The 20,098-nt window shown below is 37.2% G+C and overlaps 1 protein-coding gene across 4 annotated transcripts in view; it reads right to left on the bottom strand.

Annotated features, from left to right (window-relative positions):
• The window catches only part of plekha6 (pleckstrin homology domain containing, family A member 6), a 91,399-nt gene extending 74,585 nt beyond the window's left edge, over positions 1 to 16,814 (bottom strand). For 2 of the 4 annotated variants that reach the window (XM_083534006.1, XM_083533992.1), the window contains exon 1: positions 16,570 to 16,814. The gene's annotated coding sequence lies outside the window, so the exon portion shown is untranslated. The remainder of the gene's footprint in view (positions 1 to 16,569) is intronic. The other 2 variants (XM_083534004.1, XM_083533991.1) reach the window with 2 other exon arrangements.
• Positions 16,815 to 20,098: the final 3,284 nt, after the last annotated feature.

Here is a 20,098-nt window from a genome sequence, read left to right on the forward strand (position 1 = left end):
ACCAAAACTGTGGTCTGGCAAGCAAATGAAGAGTAATAACAGTTATGTAGCTAATAAAAAATCAACACAAGTGCAAAATGTACGTGATTATTCCTAAGGGCTCAAACAGAGACTAGACATGGCAACGAGTGGCAGCTTTAAAGATTTGAACTGTCCCATATGCCGCGTTAAGCTTAAGAAGAACTCAGATTCCTTTCTGGTTGTTTAAATAACAACCCCGGACCGCGGTGATAGCCTTGGTGCTAACAGGGTCACTCGGGGGAAGGGGGGTATTTAGGGTAAAGCAGCGGGTGGATGTCTGGGAGGCTACTGAACCTGAGCACTGGATTCCACTTAATCTGCTGATTAGACAAAGTCACATTATCTACACAGCAGAATGCTCTGTTTGTCTGGAAGTTACACAACACTGTATATACATATAAAATATAAAACTGTTACTTGGTAGATGTGGAGGTACCAAAACATGAACACTGTTAAATCTATATTAATAGACTGTTATACAGTAAACATAAAATCTTAAAATAAAAAAAAAAAGAATAATTCTTTATTTAGCAACAGCAATTTCTCTGGTCCTTATTTTCAATTTATTTATTTTTTTTACATGCTTGATGTCAAGTTGATGGTCTATACCACAAAAAAAAAAAGTGCTCTACATAAATCAGATAAAGGTTAGTCACATCTGAGGTATGGCTGAATGCTTCACACTGCATTTAATCTTAGTGATGCTGTCACAGCTGAAGCTGCAAATGGTCAGAATATTTGTTCTTCAGTGCTTTAACATGGCAATTGCACAGCTAAAACTGTATTTTGTAATAAGACTGCTGTTATGGCACAGCCTTTTTTATACATTTTCTGTGACGAACGAAAAAACGGTATGTGTGGGAAGGCAGGGATTTTTCACCTTGTGTAAAGTGGGTGCTCTAAAGCCAACACTGAGATGCTAACCTGCACTCGACTGTAGAGGAGTTCTCGCCTCCCACACGGCTGGTAGCACTTAAAGAAGAACCTGAAGTGAATGGATTCCTGCTTGGCAGAGACGGAGGATTTTGTCACAAAAGTGAGGCTGTATTTGATTGGCTCTGCAAGTCGCTAACGCAGTGGAACGCCAAGGCCACTGTTCGTAGCCCACTCTTTTAAGATATGCTTCAGTTTCCACTGATTGTAATACATGGAAATTAGCTAGCAACCAATTAATGATTCTAGGAACTAAACCTCATTTAAATTTACAGCCAACTATTATTCACTTCATGCTCAGAACAGCACTTCAGCAGTGCAGATCTCAGACACAAGTTAATAAAGCATGAACCATCTCTGCTTATCAGTTACATACATCCCCGATATTAAATCAAAGGCCTTTTAATTTTAATTTGTACAAGTTAACGTTGGCATGAAGAGCATAATATAGCTTGTTCTTATCCTGCCAATTTGGTCACCTGCCAATTCTCACACACCTCTACAATATCGTATAACAGCCTATAACAGGGTAGGGTGAAAACTGACACGCTTACTTAAAAACGTGAAGCCAGTCAACCACGTGATCATGTTTTACAAGGCATTGTAATACACAGGGTCTCTGCCCTCTTCCAAATGCATGACCTCACAGCTGCCTATGATTGGCTGGAAAACACTCGCACCCTCAGAGCAGGATCGATTCCAAACTCACTAATCTCCTAAACCTAAATTCTCTTCTTCTAAATTCAGCCTTATTTCTGCTAATATGCAGATTAGCTCTCTAACAGTTAAGTGGGGGAGTAAGATTATTTTTATATCTCCTTCAGCCTGCCCACCCTCTTTCCTGTTCATGTACAGAAAAGCTCTATATGCAGGATCTGCAGTGGACCATGGAGCAGAGTGTCAATTACATTATTGACTTCTGTATGATTATATATACAATGTACAAATTACATATTGAAATTTTAATACCCCCTAATTCTATACACATATTGTGTCTTACATACATCTGCACTACTATGTTATTTATGTGTATCTGTACATACCTTACTGTATTTTAGTGAATATTTCACATATATATATATATATATATATATATATATATATATATATATATATATATATATATATATATATATTAGATTTAGATTTGTTTATTCAGCTTGCACACATTTTTTTAACTGCTGATCTTTTACCTTTACTTTTCAACAATGTCTACACATCTATTCACTGCTAAAGGCAAACACTTTTTCACACCACTTTATATACCATATTTTCCGGACTATAAGCCGCTACTTTTTTCCCATTTTTGAACCCCGTGGCTTAAACAACGAAACGGCTAATATATGGATTTTTCCATAAAAAACTGAGCGACATAACATTAGACCAATGAAATTAGCAAACGGGTTCAGGTGGACCAATGAAACTCTTTATATTAAATCGCGCTCCCACTGAATCGGGCCGCACCACATCATAAATATGGATGAGTTTCCTCTGACGTTTGACCCGCCGCTCACTCGTACTGTCTACAGGAAATGCGAATAATTAGTCACGCTGAAAACAACCGGGCATAAAAAAACACCCTTCACCTGTGTTCTGAGCTGCACGGCATCGGAAGAAAAGTTTCACCGATGGTGATTTTTAAACGCACGACGATGCCAAAAGAAATACTTTCGAGAGAAATTGTTGTGAAATGAAGGAGGAAGACAGTGAACAATTACTTTCTTGGTAGGCTACTGTTGAAATATAAGCCATGTAACAGACACTGTCTTTCATTAAAGCCTGTGTAAAGTTCATTAGTTTCAGTGTAGACACCTGCGGCTTATAGACAGGTGCGGCTTATTTATGTTCAAAATAAAAATCTTTGTCAAATTCAGTGTGTGTGGCTTATATTTGGGTGCGCTTAATTGTCCAGAAATTACGGTGTGTGTGTGTGTGTGTGTGTGTGTGTGTGTGTGTGTGTGTGTGTGTATATATATATATATATATATATATATATATATATATATATATATATATATATATATATATATACATACACACACACACACACACACACATACTGTAAATATATTTACATATTTATCTGCGGTAAATATGTAATTACGTATTCTGGCTAAACTGCATTTTGTTGCTGTGTACCTGTACCATGCAATGACATTAAAGCTCGCTCTATCTATCTATCTATCTGTCTGTCTGTCTGTCTGTCTGTCTGTCTGTCTGTCTGTCTGTCTGTCTGTCTATCTATCTATCTATCTATCTATCTATCTATCTATCTATCTATCTATCTATCTATCTATCTATCTATCATCAATATAATAATCAATATTATTGGACCCATCCAAACACAAACAATCATCCCAGACCGAGTTTTAATTTAACTGCTGTGTAATATATTTGTCCTTTACTTTGTCCCTTACTTTAGTTAAGTTTTGGCTTAAAACATTTTTAACATGTTCCACAGATCTTGCAGGGTTTTCTTAGTTTTCTACTGAACCTTTATTGCATTATACACTGATGTGGGGGGAAAAAAGAAGAAAAGAAAATCTGAGTACACATCCACCACAGAATGCTCATATGTTAGTCTAGAAAAGAACGCCCTGCCCTGCCCTGCTCTATAACTCACCAGTTTTTAAAAAAGGAGTTGGAGCAAGTCGACTGTTGACCGACACCGGAAAGACAAAAGTTTTGCACTGGAACTGACACAATGATAAAAGCGTCTTCATTTATTGCTAGCAACCCATTTTCTATAATGGTTTCTAAAGACATAAGCTCAAGAAACCTTTCTCATGGCCTCTGGGAAAGACAGTGGTAAATCAACAGTACTTAGGAATCACTAAGTGCCTGAGAGATGAAATACAGAGAAACACAGGCGCTGTGCTAAACGCGTGGTAACTGAGCAGATAAATAGGTCTCCTAGTGACAACACGTCAGCGCCTGTTAAAAGGAAGAAATGAAGGCCATCAAAATCAAGTCAGAAAGAATAAATTTTTGTAGCTCAAAAAGAAAAGAAAGGAAGGACAGAGGATGTGTGTAGTAAACCAGCTGCTGAGGTTTAATGGCTCATTTTTATTTGAAGGCAGGTTGTAGATATTTACTTCTCATAAGAGTAAACCTAGAGAGGATATTAGTACCCACATTAGAGGGTAATATCTCTTGATGACTAATGCTTGGCAAATGATTGCTGCAATGAGTGGGCTGCAATTGTGTCCTCACTCCCCAGACAATATACCATATACACGATAAATTTATGGGATATTTCCGCTTTACAAATCCACTTCATTAATCCTTATGTTGTACTGCTTTTTATCCTGCTATAAGTTGCTGGGCAGAGTCGAAATGTTAGAGACTGCTTCATCTGCAAAGACTAAGCATGGCATCAAAAGTAGGGCAGAGCTAATGAGGGTTAGTCCTCAGTGATATAGGGGAATATGCACAGCTGCCTAAAACGCCATCTAGGGGAGGTGCCATTTTACTACACTTTTAATTGGTTCTCAAAACTGAACTCAACATAAAACCAGTTCCCTCAAAACCCTATTAAGGAACCTTTCTCTACAGCTACCAGTAGATCACCTACATGCAGTCTGTGTATACTGGGGTTCCGGAATTTGATGTTTCACCAAAATATGACTTTGTATTTTTTTTTTTGTGACTATGAAATTTACTGGTCTTGGACCTATGATAATCGCAAATATTGAGATATTTTTTGAGTTGCTCAGTAGCTCCTGGTTCCATAATTTCATATTACTGTATAAGACTGTTGGAAGGACGTTACTCATCACACTTTCCAGTGCTCATGAAATGAGCGCTCACTCGCCAGTGTTCTGTATTGCTTAAAGATTTATAATCACACTCTTGATATCACCCAAATGAGGATGGGTTCCCCTTTTGAGTCTGGTTCCTCTCAAGGTTTCTTCCTCATAACATTCAAAGGAGTTTTTCCTTGCCACAGTTTTTCCATTTATCAGGGATAAATACACAAAGTTCACCTTAACTGTTAAATTCTGTAAAGCTGCTTTGAGACAATGTCTGTTGTGAAAAGCGCTATAGAAATAAACTTGACATGACTTGAAATTTCCGATACTGACCTTCATTTATCAAATTAAATACCAAAAAGATCATTTTTAAATGCAGGTACAGGAAATGCATTTTTATCCTCCGAGACTAGTGAATAACTTTAAACATTACATTATTGACCTCATTAAACCTTGCATCATTGGTCACTGTTGATTTAATTCCACTGTAACAATAAAATAAGTGACTGTGCATCATGAAAATCAACATTATATTAGACATCCATATAATGATCTACAATCATACAACAACTAATAACTAGGGTGAGCGGAGACAAACATGTGACAAAACATCTCTTCCCACATGCTGCATGAGCTTACAGACACTTGATAATGATTGACTAGCGTCAGTGAGACTGACAGATGACATGGCAGCTCAATCATACAGTAAGGAGAGACCTAATATTCCATGCCATCTAAGTGATTTGATGTGACTAATTATAAGCTAGTATAAAGTTGGCTGCAATGGGTTGCAGAAGGAGAAAAGTAGTGCACTTGGTATATGCAGTGTATATACTGTATATTTTGCAGTGAACAAAGCGCATTTCTTCTTAGGGCACTGCAGTAATAAATCTTGGTAAGGTTGCACATTTACACCCACTACAATCAAGCTGATACCTACTCAGACAAAAAAACAACCTAAAACAAAAGAGAGAAATCTCCTAATGAAGACATCAAACAATTACTACTAAAACCATACAAAACTAAGAATTGACAATTCCAAGCTGCAATCTGAGTTTATATGTTTATATGCCAGTATCTCAGAGTCCTCAGTGACAGAGAGAGAGTAGAGAGAGAGAGAGAGAGAGAGAGAGAGAGAGAAAGAGAGAAAGAGAGAGAGAGAGAGAGAGAGAGAGAGAGAGAGAGAGAGAGAGAGAGAGAGAGAATTCCTTCATGAAAGATGAACAATGTTCTGCCACCCAATGGGCGAAGGTTATAAATTCTCTCCATGACTCCTTCAGTAATAATAAAATAATATAAGACCCTCATAAGCTGTGAAGGTGGGAGCAAATAATTTTACCACGACAGCCGAAGATTTTACTGTCCTCTGTTGTTGATTCACTATTATTTCCCAAGTGCAAAAGTGATATTTTTGGTTTATTTGCTTTTCAGTTTTGTTTGACACTGTACATAAACAAACAAATAAAAAACTGCGGTAAGGGAAAAGAATGTTAACAAATCTTACTAAGTGCATGGATATTTTATACTTTCTCACTGTAATGCTGGAGTTCACTTAAAGCCAGACACTCTTAGACTGTTTTGCTGTTTTGATCAGTCTCAGGACAGATGCTGTGTGTGTTGCAGCATACCAAAACATGGGGGGAAAACATGTTCTATATGAATGGAGTAAACACTGCATAAATAAAACCCTCAGCGCTCACATTTCATGCCAGATCCTTCATTATGAAAGCCCTAAAATACTTGAAAAAGCATCAGGCAGCAAGCCATGCAGCCTTCATTAGCTTCTTTTGTCATCCCCTGAAAACAAGCTTATCTTGCTTTTCAAGCACAGCCTCAACTGTCCACATCCTGTTTTGCTAATCACACTTTTTAATCAGAAGAATATAAATGTAAATACTTTGTATACTGAAGATGAAATGAGCTACCAGAAATAGGGCATCCATTTAATCTGATTAGTCAGCATGTGTTGTCTGTGATGATTAGACCCCTACTGCTCATCATTGAAGGATGCATCATAATTGACCTCCGAGGAGCAAATCTAGCATGCACACACACACACACACACACACACACACACACAAACATACACACTATCTGTATCACTTACAGCTGAGTTTGCTGTGAGGAATGTCTTCATGTTCAATCCAGTTAAAGTGCTGAACACCTTGCAATCTATTTAATTAAACAGAGCTTTTAAGGGCTGTGGTCACGATCACTGATCGATAGCCCAGAGCAAATCTAAAACGTGACATGTCAATAACATCTACAGCAACGTGAAATAAACATCAAGTGCTTTTTAGTTTCACTCAAAAAGCTCTTTTCAGGGTTTAAAAAATGCATTAATTCTTGTATTGAATGTCAACACAAACCAAACAAATCCTTAATCTCTTATCTATTTACAGCCAATGCATAATAAATACATACTCTACTGGTCACCTTTATGTCTTCTAGATCTAATGTCATTTCATTTTATTATTAGTAGCAATCTCCTCAAAAGTCTTCTAAATATTACAGTCAAGAATAAAAAGAAAGCGCAATAAATAAATAAATAAATAAATAAATAAATAAATAAATAAATAAATAAATAAATAAATAAATAAATAAATAAATAAATAAATGCCAAGTGTCCTGAACAATGGCTTCATGAAGCTAAAGCACAACAAAAGCACTGAGCCACTATGAGGGTCTTTGTGTGGAGGAGGGTCTCTAAGGAGGGCAGGTGCCTCAAAACAGAGTCATTACTCGGTCTCTGCTGAGTCTGAGCACTAAAGACCTCCCCCACACATCTATAATCCATCCATCATTTCAGCTCAACAATGAACAGCAAAGACTCTGCTACATTATTAAAAATCAAGTCGTATCTTCAACATAACTGGCTGCACTGTATGCCTGCACATTTTACACAGTGCATTCGATAGTAGTACAGTGCAGATATATATATATACACACACACACACACACACACACATATATAAGCATACATACACACACACACACACACTACATTTTTTATACAGAATTTTTTTATAGAGTGCATTTTATATATAATGCACTCTGTATACAAAAAATTACAGAAAATTATCAAAACGAAATGGCTAGTGATATGCAAATGTAATATTTTGCTATGTCTGCTGTGCCATGCCTGATCATGAACCGTAATTAATGTTATCCCAATCTACAGCTGGTATTAGAGTTCATTAAAACTATACAAAAACAAAAAACTAAAAAACAATAAATATTAAAAATAAATACATAAATAAACAATAACAATAAAAAAACATACTAATGATAAATGTGTAACTGTAAATAGTAATGATAAAAAGGGTAATAATGAGCAACTTACTGTTGGTTTATAAGTAAACACCATCATTACCAATAAACCTGTATAACTGGATGCATTTGTGGGCATTATTATTACTCCTTCTACCGTTGATTCTGAATGCTTACTCCATAAACAAAACTGGTCTTACAGAGAACTTTCTGTGATTCGAAACTGCTTTATAGCTTTTCAAAATGGGTGCAGCAGCCTATGGATCAGATTAGTATGTAATGAATAAAACAAGACAGACCACACTGAACATTATTTTCCTATAACAACATGTCTAGTAGTGTTTAATATCTTCTATCTTCTATCAGCCAATCAGTAAAATAATTAATGAATAAAAAATTTATTTTTTTATTCGTTTGTAGTTCTATTAATGTTGTGAAACATTTAAAAAAAAATCTCTTACATATAATTTCAGCTAAAAAAAAGTTGAGCCATCAATTTTCCATTAAATTCATCTGGCAGAAGAAAATGCAGAAAATACATCTCCTTGCTCAACGTTTCAGAATATCAATAATTATACACTTTAATTATTAGGCTGAGATTTGATATGTGAAGTTCACCATAAATCCCTGTGTACATGTTATTGTTGTAAAAACCTACAGAATTAAACAAACAAATTGACATAGACCTGGGGGTTGCAGTTGCGCTACTTGAGTTTATATGATGGATTTTAAAATTAAATCAACACTTTCTGACCAATCAGATTCAAGAACTCAGCCGTGCCAAATTATAATGCATATGTAGATTATTTGTATTATAATATGTATTATAAAGCATATGTAGAGTATATGTTAAGTCCAAACGAAAAATTAAAATTGGAAAATGTTTGGAAATTAAAAAAGAAAAAAAAAAAGAAAAAAGGAAAAATAAAGAAAACAATTTTAGTGGTAATTCTGAGCTACTCACTGTGAATCAGTTATGAATAACTCCAAGAGACTTGTTTCAGCGATGACTCACAACATCCAGTCAGAAAAACACTTCCCACACAGACATACACACCCTGTGGCTAAGAAGAATGAACAATCTATTATCAGCGAAGAAAACAGATGCAGTTTCACTTGGAGATGAAAGTTAGCTGTTGGCATTAACGCGCCAAAGTCAGCATAATACCGCACATGAATGCTAAATGAGTGAGTGAGCATCACCGATGAGGTCACTCCATTTCTGAATGGCTAAAGTGCAAGGTTTTCATCAGCAGAGTTCTCAATGGAAGATGTAAACACACTCAGCCATGCATACTCTTTGACCTAGCTTCTGGACTCCAAGAAAGGCAACATTCCATGTGTCAGAGAAGCAGAAGAAATTTAGGCTTCAGGCATGCGCACACATCATCCTGTATTATGTTATATATAAATATGTAAAACTGTCCATTTTTGCTGTAACTCTTATTCAATCATCCTTCTGGTCAATTTAAGGGTGACATTTATTACATTTATATTGTTATTATTATTATTATTACAATTAGTAGTATCATTATTATTATTATTATTATTATTATTATTATTATTATTATTATTATTATTATTATTTCTAAAATGCGTAATGGATTATGTGCATTAATGGAAATGTATATTTAGTATTCCTCTTTGTAAAACAAAACACTCCCTGCCACCCAGAATAGATCAAATACTGGACAAAGCAACAAGCTATAACCAACGTGCCAAAGATTTTGCTATAAAGAGCAGTGTCTGATGACTCAAGAAACATGTACTTGAGCACATAGCCACTATTTTCATAACACCAATAGAACTGAATGAATAAAATATATATATATATATATATATATATATATATATATATATATATATATATATATATATATATATATATATATATATATATATATATATATATATATAAACAAACACATCCTGGGGAAAGGCACCGATTGGCCAGGCAGAGGGACTGAGCTAGGAAAGATGTGCTGCAAGTTAGAGCAATGAAGGATGGAGATGGAAATGTGATGACTAGTGAGGAAAGTGTGTTGAGAAGGTGGAGGGAGTATTTTGAGCAGCTGATGAATGAGAGAAAAAAATGAGAGAGAGAAGGTTGGATAATGTGGAGATGGTGAAGCAAGAAGTAAATAGGATTAGCAAGGAGGAAGTAAAAACAGCGATTAAGAGGATGAAGAGTGAAAAGTCGGTTCGACCAGATGACTTACTGGTAAAAGCATTAAGATGTTCAGGAGAATTAGAATAAGGGAGATGTGCAGTTATGGGAAAGAGTAGTGGAAGCCAGGCTGAGAAAAGAGGTGACAATCTGTGAGCAACAGTATGGTTTCATGCCGAGGAAGAGCACCACAGACGCATTATTTGTTTTGATAATGTTGATGGAGAAGTATAGAGAAGGTCATAAGGAGTTGCATTGTGTGTTTGTGGATTTAGAGAAAGTGTACAACAGGGTGCCAAGAGAGGAGTTGTGGTATTGTATGAGAAAGTCAGGTGTGTCAGAAAAGTATGTGAGGGTGGTGCAGGACATGTATGAGGACAGTGTGACAGCAGTAAAGTGTGCAGTAGGAACAACAGACAGCATCAAAGATCGGCTCTGAGCCTGTTTGTGTTTACAGTGGTGATGGACTGGTTAATGGACAAGCTCAGACAGGAGTCTCCGTGGACCATGATGTTTGCAGATGATATTGTGATTTGTGGTGAGAGTAGGGAGCAGGTGAAGAAGAGCCTGGAGAGGTGAAGGTACGCACTGGAGAGAAGGGGAATGAAAGTCAGTAGGAGTAAGACTGAGTACATTTGTGTGAATGAGAGGGAGGGCAGTGGAGTGGTGCAGTTGCAGGGAAAAGAGGTGGAGAAGGTGGAGGAGTTCAGGTACATGGGGTCAACAGTGCAAAGTAATGGAGAGTGTGTTAAAAAGATAAAAAAAAAAGAGTGCAGGCAGGGTGAAGTGGGTGGAGAAGAGTGGCAGGAGTGATTTCTGATAGAAAGGTATCTGTGAGAGTGAAAGGAAGAGTTTATAGGACTGTGGTGAGACCTGCGATGTTGTATAAATTAGAGACAGTGGCATTGAGTAAAAGACAGGAGGTGGAGCTGGAGGTAGCAGAGCTGAAGATGCTATGGTTTTTGTTGGGAGTGACGAGGATGGACAGGATTAGAAATGAGTTTATTTGAGGGAGAGCGCATGTAGGAAATTTTGTAGACAAGGTGAGAGAGGTGCGATTTGAGATGGTATGGACTTTTGCAGAGGAGGGACATGGGGTACATAGGAAGAAGAATGCTGAGGATGGAGCCACCAGGAAGGAGGAAAAGAGGAAGACCAAGGAAGAGGTTTATGGATGTGGTGAGGGAAGACATGCAGGTAGTTAGTTTATAAAAGGCAGATGTAGAGGACAGGGGGTATGGACACGGGTGATTCGCTGTGGCGACCCCTAATGGGAGAACCTAAAAGAAGAAGAAGAAAATTCTGGGGAAAGGCAAACTAAATGCTAAGAAGGGCTGTACTTTATTTTTGTGTAACACCAGCCTATAACATGCATGTGCAGTCTTAGAAACCTGTTCTATGTCTTATACATTTTGCGTATGTTTGCAATGTGTAAAGCTATAAGCAGTCAGGTTGTTGCTTTTATTTTTTTATTTTTTTTATGCCTTAATCCCTTTTTTCCTCGTCTCATGCCTAGTCCTGGTAAGGGGTTACAGAGGCACTAGGGAGTATAGCCAGGGTCAGTCATCTGTTCTCATGCTGATGCGGCTCTTTCCCAGGCACTTTATATTGCTCTGCTTACTTAAAATAGTCTGCTTTTTCAATGCAATTTCACCATAATCTCTACTGATCATGAGTCTAGGGATCAGACTGATTTGAAAGCAACAACAAAATCCACTATTAAACCTCTGAATAGTAATTCAAAAGGCTTTCAAATTATCTTGTATTTTTCTTGGCCACATGATGCACGCCAGAGTCTTGATTTCTGGCATTTCTGCAGCTAGTACAGACAGGAAGAGCTTCAGGGGAAAAAATTCTAATCTGCACATTAACGGCAGCCGTGAATAATTTGATGCTTATAAACCAAGCCATCCATATATAACCTTAGGGAAACCATAGAAAAAGGGAGTTTATATGACTGATCCAAATAACTTCTTTAAAACCCATCAAGTTCTGGGTTTAATGACCATGTATATAAATAATATAAGAAATGAAGATGAAAAAAGAAGAAGAAGAAGAAAAGAAAGAAAAAGAAGAAGGAGAAAACAGCCAGCCCAATGATATGAATCCATAGATGAAATCAAATGAGCATATAAATAATCTGAGCTTCTCAGGTTGTCCAGGAAAGAAATCCTTACTGCCTGGTGTTCTCCACATTTCTCTACACCTGGAACCCAGCCAATTAGTTGCATCTATGAAATGCTCTAAAACATAGGGTAAGAAAAAGAGTAGGCGTAGTGGGAGACTTCCATTACCAGATAGTAAAGCACAAGTCTCTATGGAATAAATGAGAGAATACATATGCAGACAGCCAACAGTAAGAGAACAAGAGGTGACCTGTGTTTACGTTTAAAGACTGAAATTTGTGGTGGAGGTCTTTGGTTAAGTGGAGAAAAGCAGGCTGTGCTTTTGAGTCAGAGTATGTTTCAGGCTGTTCTTCTGGCATTGCGGAGGAACAACTGAAAGAACCAAATTGGCGTGAAAATGGGATGGGGTGGAATTGACTTTCTTATGATTAGTAATGATAATAGTAGCTCTTAGGGGTTTTGTTTTATGAGGAAAGTAGGAAGTGGGCATTCTAGTCATTCTAAATGACACAGTATCAGTGTAGTCTCATTAAGAGATGTTCTTTTGAAATGTAGTATCTTCCTGACTTAGCATAAAAAAGATGCCCTGTTATGGTTTAGGCAATGACTTTAAGCAATGAATAATTCGCAAAGAAGGCATGGCAGATTAGATTTTTTTATTTATTTTCCGAAACCTGATAAGGAAACAAAAGAAAAGGGTATAGAGAGACACAGCTGTGCAGAAGCATCAATGAGGAAGAATTCTACATTAAAAACCTGCCTAATTAGTCCTCAGGGAGAGATACATGAGTCAAAATCTCATACACAAACCCGGTTTGCCAGGCAGCCCAAGGGGAGTGGAACTGAGCTAAACAGGGCCATTCACATGCTAATGAAGGCAAAGTCCATGTGCTTACAATTCTAGTGGCCTGAAATTAATAATTAATATTGACACGGTATATCCAGTGATATTGCAGAGCATCTAAACTGGTTAATACATTAGACAGTAATAAAATCTATATCTAAGGGGTGTGATAGGTCCTTCTCTGTAAATAATGTAGAATAAATGTTGAATTGATATTTGTTACCTTATACTGGCATAAATCCTACAAGGACAGTTGTTGAACTATGTGGACTTTCATCACTTTGCATTATTTTGGTATCTGTATTATGATTAGCCAACTGAGAGCATAAATAATAAATGTGTAAATTCAGCTGTGAATCCTAAACAAAAATATTTACTAAATAATTTACGGCGGATCTTTCTGGTGCCACTTTGTTAAACAATGGAGTCTTCAGTGCCAGTGTGCATCTGCTTCCATCTCAATGTACTTTTCACTGTGCGGATTTTGTGTGGTTATAAGCAAATGGCACAGTCAAACAATTGTTCTTCTGCAAGAGAATAATCAATGGTTCGCTGTCTTCAGCCTGCTTTGCTGAGCAAGCAAGCTTTTAGTCTGTACCATAAAAACCAGCAGGACCTCTCAGGATACAGTTAAGTGTGATTTGGTTGCAGATTGTCTTAAATATTAATGAGCCTGTCAGAAATAATTTCCCACTTGAATTACCAGCCACAGTGGGTGATGCCAGGGATCTTATGCCAAACTGCTGTTGCTGGCAAGTCAAACACCAATCATGGATACACTCAAACGGCTCCATGGCTCCTAGTGATTGATATATAAACAGAAGAAATAAAGTGAGGAGTCCAGGTGAGCCAGCAGGTAGCAGGTCTCTCCTAGTGGGATGGATGCAACACAAGCAAATGAGAGCAGCAGTAGAGGCAAAGGGTTAAACCACCATATGAGCTGATCTGTGGTAGACTTGGCACATCTGCACTCCAAACAACCCTGCCTTCCTTCACAAGATGTTATTTTTAGTTCCAGTGTTTGTTAAGGAAAATACATATTCAGGCATGCTGTACATGTATAAAAATAAATAATGAAAAGATAACAAAACCAGAGCAACTGTCAGGAGTCTGGGACATGGTGCAACAAAGGACATCAGGGAAAAGTAATATGACCTCAACCATCCCCTCCCCTCATCACTACCTCTTTTCATGTCTCAGTCAACCCCCCCCCCCCCTCCTCCTCCCTTGACACACTCCCCAGGTCCCCTTCATTCTCTTCCTTTGTCCTTCCATCAGAGACCATGTCCCTAGGCACCACTGCGAAGTTAATTTGATGGGTCTGTTTGGTTTAGGTGCGCAGTGTACCCTTTAAACTCTACGTCTCTGTGCCCAATTTCATCCATCGCCTGCTAAAAGATGTCTCAAGCTGTAACTGGAGTTGAGCTTATTTTGTAAAGTGCTAAGTTTAATACATTCTTAATTACACTTGTGATGAAAAGTAACAGCATGCTGTCACGGTTGAATTGGCAGCACTAGAGCCAAAACCAGAGGCAGAATTCTGCTTATTATTTTTTTTACACAATGGGTTATAGGACTTTAATAAACAAACTTATAGTATATCACAAATCATAAAGTTCAAAAATAATACACATATTATGCCACATAGGACAAATTTGTTATTCATAAGTTCCTGAGAGACAATTTTTACTGACTTGGTATACAGATATTTTTTAAACATAATGATCCTAATGTCTGCTGGTTGTTTTTAATCTCACTGTCTTGAGACACTTCCACTTAAACCTGAGACAATAATGCTTAAGCTTCCCAGTGATCTAATGATTTTATAATTCATCTACAAGCATAGCTCAGGGTACCAAACAAACCTGCCCTTATTTCTTCAAGCATTTCAAGGTTTACATAATACAAATAATTAATCTGACGTCATACGTTATCTCCTAAGGAAAACAAAAAGTGTAATGTGACTCGAATGGGAAAAGCACTTTAGTAGAGAGTTTTATTGAGTTGAACAAAATGCAAATATGCTGGGTGTAAAAATATAGTGCAGGTTATTTTGCCTGGGTTCTGCTGAGGGATAAATCCTTCCAGCTAGATATTAAATTACTGAACCTTAATAACGTTCAGGATTGTGTTACACTGTAACACATTATGTGCTCTGCTTCTGTTTTTGACTTTCACAATGTACTATTGCCATGGAGACTTAATAGTCATTCCTGTACATGCAGTTTGCATATTAATTTACTTTTGAGCAGATTTTATTGTAACAATAAAGGAGGCCTGGATGCAAGAACAGCAAATGGATATGTGAATGTCATGAGGACATGTATGAAAGTGTGAGTTGCAAGGTGTTTGGACAATCAAGGATCCAATCATTTACAAAAAACTGCTCCCAGTCTGCTACAAACACCTATCACGCACCAAGATAAACAATGCCTTTATATATATATATATATATATATATATATATATATATATATATATATATATATATATATAGACAGTACAGAGAAGATATTGCCAAGTACAGACAATGCTAAAGAGACAGTGTGCATCCTTTTCATTGTCTAAAGCTTCCATGCACACTTAAGAAAAACCATGGTGTATTTTCATCATTTTCAGGTAGGGGATTTATACAGCCTTGAATTTGTTAAACAATTTTCATCCCAGTCTAAGCATCACACTACATTCCTCTGATGATGTCTACATCATCAACACTAACATGCTAGAGAACACGACAGGGTTAGAAAACACCGCAGTCTCCCAAAATCCACCTGACACAAACAAACATCACCGACAAAGAGGAAAAGAGAAAAAAGAAACAGACAAAAAAAAATTGAGAAAAGGGTGACAGGTGGTGACTCTCTGGGGTTCAGCAGAGGACATATTTTTTGCCACGGCATATGAAATGAGCAGCGAAATGAACACCACTTAATTTTCAACCTTTTCATTACTAAAGGATATAGTTTCGCACATGTATTTTTTATTACGCATGGTTACAATTGATTTATATTGTGCAATAATAATTATTTATTCCTCTGAACCCAATAAACATCTGTCTCTGTGAATGGAGAGGGAATGAGCGTACGGATGTAAAAACAGGATCAGTGTGTTGACCACATGGAGGATCCAGCATGACCATTTCAGAGCAGCTTATCCCCCACCACACACAAACAAACACACACACACTATATCTTGTATTAATATCATTGTAGGGTGTTTTCATTGATGTCTGTTGCTCTATCAAAATAATGCTATGCCTATGGTTCTTTTTTTCCTGCACTCTTTCCACTCCAGGTCAAATGTCCATACAATGTCAATATCGTCCAGTACTATCCTCGTGAGTACATTTGGTCTCCGGAAAGAGCCAAATACATGTGTCACACAATAAATTATCATGTTTAATACCCAAGCACAAAATCACATGAGCACCACTGACAGCCATTAATACATACTCACCAGCCACCTGCTCCAAGCTCTCCTCGACGTCTCTGATTACCAGTGTCCAATATGTCCACAATATATCAGCCTCGTACAGCAAAAGAGATGGGAGTCTTGTGTAGACCGTGTATAAGATGGTCAGTGGAAGAAATAAGTAGAAAGCTTAGCTTAAAAAAAGCAACAGCCATTCATTGGGCAGCTACAACAGAGTCAGTGCTGGTGAGAGTGAGGCTTTGGGATGCTGTACAACAACACGCATCTTCCCCTTGAAAAAGAGATGAGAGGAGGGAGGGGCCACGCACACGAATGGAAGGAAGGAAGGAGGGGTTGAGTGAGGGAGCATGTTCGCTGCAAATCCTGAGAAATCACATGACCCCGTCTGAGCGTTCCATTAGGAGAGAGGTAGAGAAGGAGACACAGCAAAGGATCCCGGTGCTAATGAGTGCAGTGTGCAGTGGGTGGTATTATTATAGCTGCAGTTCCATGTTGGGTTGCAGAATTTTCATTTTCAAAACTGGAAACAGGACTATATGGGAATTAACATGAAATTAATGGGCAAAAAAACAGCGAATTGACATAATTTCAGGTTGCTCTATAACAGGGAAATTGAATGTCGTTGAAAAAAATAGAGGTGGATTTGTCCTCATGTATGGCAGTCTGCTAGAGGGGGAGGTTCGAACACCTAGTCACTGTATTTTCTAATAACATACTACTGGTTTCTCCATAATATTCTGTGCAGAAGGAGATACGGGACACCAGGAGATACATACACACCAGCACTAGTTGTTCAGGGTCATCTTTACTACCATCACCCTACTGAACTCTACACTACACTATTAGCACTCTGATGGCTCATTAAGCTTTACTGATTTACTGCCGGTAATCATCATGCAGTTCTGCTCCACTCTGTACACTCTTTATCATCTGTGGATAATTTGAACTGTATATAATTTTAATTCATAGCATATACATATCCTATTCTCTTATATTTAACTATATATCAACTGTATATACACTGTGAATAGCTTTAGTACAGTTTTACATACAATGTACAATTTCTCACATTGTAAAAATATATCCCATCTTTATCTGCATTTATTGTGCCTTACAAACACCTTGCTCTAATATTCTCTAAATCTAAACTTCTCTAAATTATATATATATTTTTACTTCTATAGATCATTTGCAATGTAAGTTTGTATGTATTTATAAGTGTTAATTAACTCAGAATATGTTTTATATTTTAGATAGACCAAAGTAGCTACATTTAGCTTTGATGACAGCTTGGCAAACTCATGACATTCTCTTATCAGATTCACAAGGAAGTCACCTGGAATGTATTTTTTATTTTTATTAATTTATTTTATTTTTATTTAAGTGTCAAGTATTCATTTTTGACATTTCTTGCCTTCTAAATGTACTTCAGAACATCAGTTGTCTTGTGCAGAAAAAAGGGAGGTATAGAGTCAGTAGAGGAAACAGGCTCTCATGATGACCATCCCATGAGATGAAAACCAAGAGCTACCTCTGCTGCAGAGGATACGTTTATTAGTATTACCAGCCTTAGAAATCGCTGACTTACATAAATGCTTCTCAGCATTCCAGTGGCTGACAATTTAGCATCCACTGAAACTACCATTACTTCAGAACAAGCAGACAAGTTTTCCAACATTACAATTACCACAAACACACTTATGTAAGAGTTATTTGTTAAAAAAGCATGTCATGGAGTCCTGCATAAATTGACCTGGCTTCCATAATCACCCAATCTACACTGGCGATGTTAGTTAATTAGAGAACAATTTATAAACAATTAAACAATTCTGAAATAATGTCATCTTCACTGCTCAACAGTTGAAGGAGTTTTTGTCCTGTCTAAACTATGCTACCAGAACACCTTTTCCACAAAATAACTAAGGCATTTAAAAAAAAAACCTCAAAAAAGATCTTTACAACATCACAAACTTATTCAAGTCCACCTAGAAGGCTGGTCGTCCACAGAAGACAAATACAATAGAGGACAGGATACTGCGGAGGATCTCAATAGGCAATCGTTTCCACACTGCAGGTGGAATTGCGCTGAGCAGGGTAAGGATCTGTCTCGTCATACAGTGTCTCGACGTTTAAGAGCATTTGGACTGAAAGCCCACTCTGCAGTGACCAAACCTCTCATTAGCAGAAAGAATCAAAAGGCTAGACTAAGCTTTGCTGAGGAGCATGTTGTGTGGACAGAGGAGAACTGGTCCAAAGTTTACTTCAGTGATGAAAGCAAGTTTAATTTATTTGTTCGGTCACAAACTGGAGAAAGACTGAACCCAAAGTGTGTAAAGAAGTCAGTGAAAAGTGAAAGAGGAAGTGTCATGGTTTGGGGCATGTTTTCTGCAGCAGGAGTTGGGCCTCTTATACAGCTACATGGCAGAGTGAATGCAAATGTTTATCAGAACCTTCTTCAACAACATATGGTACCTTCCATGCGTTCATCACCCAATCAGCCCGCAGTGTTCATGCAGGACAACGCTCCATGTCACACAGCAAAACGGGTAAACAGTTCCTTGAAACTGAAAACATTGAAATAATGACATGGCCTTCCCAGAGTCCTGATCTCAACCCAATAAAGAACCTCTGGAAAATCCTTGGCGACAAAGTTATGGCCAAGAAACCCACTACAGTCACCGAACTGTGGAGGAGACTGGAAGAAGAGTGGACCAAAATCACACCAGATTGCTGACTGTTGTAACCTTCAGAAAATGTTGTTGTAATCTTTTTCCATGCTACAGTCATTGTTGTTCTCTAATTTTGATCGGTGTGTTTTCTGCAAAATAATGATTTTTTTTTTTAAATGCCTTAGTTATTTTGTGGAAAAGGTGTTCTGGTAGCATGGTATAGACAGGACAAAAACTCCTTCAACTGTTGAGCAGTGAAGATGACATTATTTCAGAATTGTTCAATTGTTTATAAATTGTTCTCTAATTTTGATCGCCACTGTAAATTCAGTTGAGAAGTTTTAAGATTAGTTGGACCACGGTGTGAAGGAAAAGCAGCCAACAAGTACTCAACACCTCTGGGAACTCCTCAAGTTTGTTGGACAACCATTCAAAGTGACTACCTCATGATTCTGACTGCGAGAATGCTTAGACTGTGCATATCTATCTATCTATCTATCTATCTATCTATCTATCTATCTATCTATCTATCTATCTAATGTTGGTAAACCAGTTACTAGTTTTAAAGACAAACTTCTGCTCAGTATACTTTGGGTGCTTTTATTCTCATATACAAAACTTTCTGAGGTATTAAACAAAAATTAAGAAACAAACAAACAAACAAATAAATAAATAAAACCAATTGTTGGTTCGGTAGCTTGGTTAATGGTTTTCATTTATATAAGTCTATAGTTATACTAGCCTCCATAATTTTGCTAACGACCTAATTACAAAATATATTTAGCTCGAAGCTAGATAATATCGTTAGTGAACTTGGCTAATAGTCTTTATATGGTATATAATAATAATAATAATAATAATAATAATAATAATAATAATAATAA

The sequence above is a fragment of the Silurus aristotelis genome (genome assembly GCF_946808225.1).
Source record: "Silurus aristotelis genome assembly, chromosome: 28".
In the NCBI taxonomy this organism is placed as follows: Eukaryota; Metazoa; Chordata; class Actinopteri; order Siluriformes; family Siluridae; genus Silurus; species Silurus aristotelis.